The sequence below is a fragment of the Equus asinus genome, chromosome 9 (assembly GCF_041296235.1).
Source record: "Equus asinus isolate D_3611 breed Donkey chromosome 9, EquAss-T2T_v2, whole genome shotgun sequence".
NCBI lineage: Eukaryota > Metazoa > Chordata > Mammalia > Perissodactyla > Equidae > Equus > Equus asinus.
In genome coordinates this window covers 38,246,647-38,252,166 of record NC_091798.1, presented here as the reverse complement: position 1 = coordinate 38,252,166, position 5,520 = coordinate 38,246,647, and positions in this window count along the sequence as shown.

Sequence of the window (5,520 nt, the reverse complement as noted above, 5' to 3'; positions counted from 1 at the left end):
TCAAAGAAAAGGACAAAGGGGAGCTATGACAGAGATTACAGGGGGACCTTCTAATCCTCTACTTAGATCTGGAGTCAGGAAAAGGGTCATGGAGAACAGCCAACAGGGGCCACCTGGAGGCAGAGACTTGGCAAAGGCAGTCCCCCAGCTCATGTGTAAGCAGTGGACACAGAAGCCACTAGACCCTGCTGCTATCTGCCCGTTCCCCACCTGTTTTGATGGATACCTTCCTCCTCAGTCAACCATGACAGATAGAGACATAAAATCACGGAGACCTCCTCCCCGCCACCCCTCCCCTGCCCTGCTCCCAACCCATCAGCTTTTTCCAACTACTTGGTTCTCCTAACGGTGCTGAGGAGGAGAGGGGCAAGGGCACCACTCTAAGTGACCATGTCAAAATACAGCCTCAAACCTCAGCAAACTGCTACAGCTGCAAGAAAGAAAACATGCATGCGCCAAGAGAGTTAGGGAGGGATTCTGGCTGGGAAAGGGTTCACTGGGGGCAGTTTTCCGAGGGTGCAGTGCTTTGAGAGTTGGTGCACGTGCAGAGGGCACTGGGCATGTGGAACAGCTCCAAGCCACATAGAGTTGCAAGCACATTCACAAACACAGCTTGGGGACTTTGCCCCTCCCAGTGCTGCAGCCCCATGAAATATTTAGGCTTCTGGACGCTGCTCATCCCTTAGTGTTCCCCTCAGTAAGTACACTTCCCCTACATCATTTATGGCTGTCCCCTTTCCTCCTCTTCCAGGGCTGCAGAGGGAAAATCAGACTCCAGACTGGAGGAGGGTCTGTCCCAACTCCTTAGGCAGGGGGCAGGATCCATGCCTGACCTCCCACACAATACTCCCTCTACACAGAGACACCCACTGAGCAGCCTTGGGAGCAGGCAAAAGGGTGAGTCTAAGAACTGAGATGTAAGTTTTGGGCCAGAAGAATGAGACAGCAGAGGGACTGGCCCGGTGGCATAGTGGTTAAGTTCACATGCTCCACTTCGGCAGCCCGAGGTTTGCAGGTTTGGATCCTAGGTGCAGAACTATGCACTGCTCATCAAGGCATGCTATGGCAGCATCCCACATACAAAATATTAGCTCAGGGCCAATCTTCCTCACGAAAAAAATAAAATAAAATAGACATTAAAAAAAAGATTTTAAAGAAAAGAATGGAGAAGCAGAATAGTGAGGAGGTTTGGAAGATGCAGCTCTCCTGGTGCCTGAGGGGGCCCAGGTAAAGGAAAGGAGTCTGGGAGATGACAAAAGCCACCGTTTATTGAGCACTTACAATTTATGGTGCTAAGCAGTTTACATGCATTATTGTCTTAAATCCACAGAACAAATTTAGGATTTAGTATCCCCATTTCATAGCTGGAGAAACTGATGCTCAGAGAGGTTAAGTAAATTGTCTAAAGCAATCCAGACAGTCCAGCCGCAGAGGCCAAGCTCCATATACTCCAGAGAGGTGGATAGGCTTAGTTAGGGGTGGGAATAGAGATGTGTGTGTGTGGCAGGGGAGTCATGCCAGAGCAGTGTCTGCCCCATTCCCTCTTACTCCCAAAAGATGAGGCTACTCTCAATATCATCCCCTCCTCCACTCCAAAGGGGATCAGCCCCTGCTGGAACTCCTGAATAGTCACCTGTTTGTTAGACATTGTTGGCCAGAGACTAAGAGACCCTAAGGAAGGGGAAAAAGGAAGGTGAGGAGATAGAGAGAGAGCAGGAGAGTGAGGGAGAGCTAGAGAGAGAGACAGAGACAGGCAGAGACACTGGGGCAGAGCACAAAGCAGGTGAGTGTGAGGGAGCACTAGTGACAGCTGGACAGAGGGGTCAGAGTGACCTATAGCCTGGACAGTTATAGCCCAGCCCAGCCACTGGATGGTGATAGAATGGAGGGAAGGTGATAGAAGGAATTCCCACTCCCCACCCCCGACCCAGCTCTGTCTCCACCCACCTTCCCCCTCCGCACCCCAGCTCTCCTTCCCCTCCCCCACTGACTTCTCCGGAACAATTCTAATTAGACTAAGTGACTAAGAGGCGGTTTCAGCCTGAACAGCCAATTAGGCCGGGAGGAAGGGAAAGTAGCTCTCCCTAGTCCCCCACCCCCACTCACCTCCCTCTTGCCCGGACCAAGGATTCTTAGCTCAATACTCCAGACTGTCACTCAAGTTGCCCGGATCCTGCTCCTCCCTTATTGTCCCCTTTGCCCCCATTACCTGTGGCCAGACAGCCCCTAGACGGCTGCTTAGTCCCCACCTTGAGCCCCTCCATCCTCAGGCTCTGAGTCCATTCAAGTCTTCCTGTCAGGGGGTGCAAGGAAAGAGTGGGGGCCTCCTGGGGGGCCATCTTTCTGAGTCTCTTTATTTCTGATGTTTCTCCTCTCTCTGTCTCTCCCCCTCTCTCTCCTCTGGCACTTATTTCTAACATCCATGGACCAGGCCTACTGGTTGCCATGGAGACGCAGTGTGCAGCTGGATGGTGAGTGTGTGAGGGGAGCTGTGTGTGCTCTGCAGCACGGGTGGCTGTGTGTGAAACGCATCCATGTGTGAGGAAGCATTCTTTGGGGTCTTTCTAAAGTGAGACCCAGGCCAAGGGGGAGACTCCAAAAGACCCCAATGACCCTAAATCCCTTGGCCCTATTTATCTGGCACACATGGTTTCCCTCAGGCCTGCAGGTCAGATAATGAATTCTGTTCAGTCCAGGCTCTGGATTGGCAGACTCTGGAGGGGCCCCAACCTGCCCCTCCTGTCCAAGGAGAGGATTGGGAACCCCGGGAAAGGAACAGGAGCGGACAGAGACCTTTCCTGTATAGAACAGCTGGAGTGAAGATTAAGCTGTGCAGATGGGCCGCCTGATAAGAGGCCAGCAACTCCCTCCCGCCTCGCCTCTACCAACCCCACTCCCACTCCCGGGGCTGGGGGTGGGGAGGTCGGACCAGCAAGCCAGAAATTCCCCTCTGCTTCCATTTACTTCACCCAGTCTTTCTCCAGAAAGTTGGGGGATGTGAGACCTAGGTGCCTGCCCTCAGGAAGCTTAGCATCTCAGAGGAATCAGGCTAACTTCTCTATCATCTCCCATCTCAGGGCCTCAGCAGCTGCAGTTTTCCTATACCTGGACCGCTCTGTTCTGAGCTCTAAATCTTCAGGTTTCCTCAGAGAAGCTTCCGGGGCCACACTGAGTAAGGCAGCCCCTTCTCTCCCTTCCAGTTATCCTCCTTCATGTCCCACTGTTTGCCTCCTTCACAGCACTTTTACACAATCTATAATTATCTCATTTGTTTGTTTATTGTCTGTCTTCTCCAGTGGAAGGTAAGTTCCACCAGACAGGAGGAACCATGCCTGTCCAATTCAGTGCTGTAATGCCAGCACCTGGCACGGGGCCAGCCACATAGTAGTGTTAAATAGAGTGGACGAATGATTTCATTGAAGCCCCACAATAAGCCTTCGTGATGGTAACTATTATTATCCCCATTTCACAGATGAAGAAATCAAGGCTCAGCCACATGCCCAAGGTCACACCATTAGGGGCCCAGCCAGATTTCTAATGTAGGTCTCTGATTCCAGGTGTGATGGAAGGAGGTGGGGACCAGCTTTCCTAACCTACACTGCACCTGGCTCCTCTTCCCATCTGTCTGTGGGTGTCTCCACTCCCAACCCAGGCATCCCCAGAGAAACCTGGGCAGAGAAGGGAGGAGGATAGTTATAACTGTAAAGAATGTAAATCTGACCTTTTCTTTCAGAGGCTTAGAATCCCTCTATGGCTCCCTCTTTCCCTTTTTAGGCTGACTAGCAGGCCCTTCTCTTGGCCCCTGCCTTCCTCTCCAACTGCACCTGCCCTCCTGAACAGCCTCAGCTTCTCCTCCTCCACCTCCAGGCCCTTGCACACACTCCTAGCTCCACCTGCAAGGCTCACCCCTTCCTCAGTGGGCTAGTCCCCATCTGCCCTTTGAAACTTGGCTCTGGCACCACCCCTTCCACGAAGCCTTTTGGACTCCTGCTGGAGAAGACACCTCCTTTGGCTCTCCAGCTGGAATGTACACTCAGGGGAGGGCTGAACACACGATGTGGTCATTGTTCACCTGTCTGCCTTTCCCACAGAGACTGTGTGTCATTCTCAGGGTGTCCCAGTACCCTGTGTGGGCTGGCACAAGGGAGAGGCTCAGGAAATGTTTGTAGAATGAGTGAACCAACCAGGGGCCAGATTTAATACCCAAGTCCCTTGACCCCTGACATATTTCACAGGGCTTGACCTTAATAGGAAGAGCTTGTCAGCCCACCACTGTCTGGCCAAGTGAGGGGTGGGGGTGATGTGGGGCCCTCCTGCTGATTCAGCATCTCCTCTAATCAGGAAGTGAGGCCTCACGGTTAGGGGCCGGTCACCCTGGCCACTGGTAGAGGGGTTTGTAATTCTCTAACTGGAGGATTGGTGGGGTCACGGGGTTGCACACTGACCCTGGGGGGCTGACCTGAACCCTTGTGGATGCAGAAGGCCTTTGCCCTTCCTTTCCCTCTCCTCGCCCCCTACGCCCAACACTAGACTCGGCTACGCCCCATCAAAGCCTGATCTTGGCGATGTCTTCTTCTTCATGCCCCACCCCTATCCCCCAGCCCGTCTCCCACAGCAGATCCATCCACCTGTCTCCGAATGTAGCGTGGGGACCTGGGTGGGCGCCAGGCTCTGTGAAGCCCCACCTATGGGAATGGATGAAGGGGCGCCCGCGACCCGCGCCGTACCCGCGGTCGATCCAGGTTTACACGGAGGCTCATCCAGGATTAGTCTCTGCGCTCGGCTAATCCCAGCGGCTGAACCGACCCCGGGTCCGGGAGCCAGGCCCACGGGGCGCGGGTGGGGTAAGGGGCACGCAGGCCGAGCGGAACCGCGCGCGGGGGAGGGGCGCCCCGGGAGGCGGGGCAGGGAAACCTGCTGATCCGGTCTCTGTTCTTCGACCTCTCCGGAGCCGGGTGTTTACCCGGGAGCCGGACGGAGGAGGCCGGGGCCGCTCGGCCCGGAAGCTGGGGGGAGAGGAATGCAGTCGGAGACGGGGGCTGAGACCTTTTCGGGTCCTCTAAATCGACTTCCAACCCTCGTTCCTGAGCGTGGGAAGGAGCGACAGACAGACAGATGTCTCCCGCCCCTTCTCCCATCCAGTTCCGTGATTCGTGCTCGTTGCCAAACGAGGGGAGAGCGGGAATGGATACATGCCCCACAGAAGAAGGCAGCACACCGTTCCTCCCCTCCCCCCACCCCCAATCCCTAGCCTGTACCTCAGCTCCTGGTGGGGATGGGGTTGCCTGGAGCGGGTTGGGCCCAGCGGATCGGGGCGGGGGGCCACTTTGAAGTGTACAGAGAAGGTGGTCCTCAGTCTGCGTCCTCTAGCCTCCCACCCCCACCCCATTCCTGTGTGGCACCGATCCATCCCAGGGTGGGTCCCGGTCCCTCTTCTCCCGACCGCGTCCCCTGGTCCCCTCCAAGGCCTCTACCCCAGACTTAGCCCCCAATCTCCCCGGGACGCCGGCCCAAGGGCCC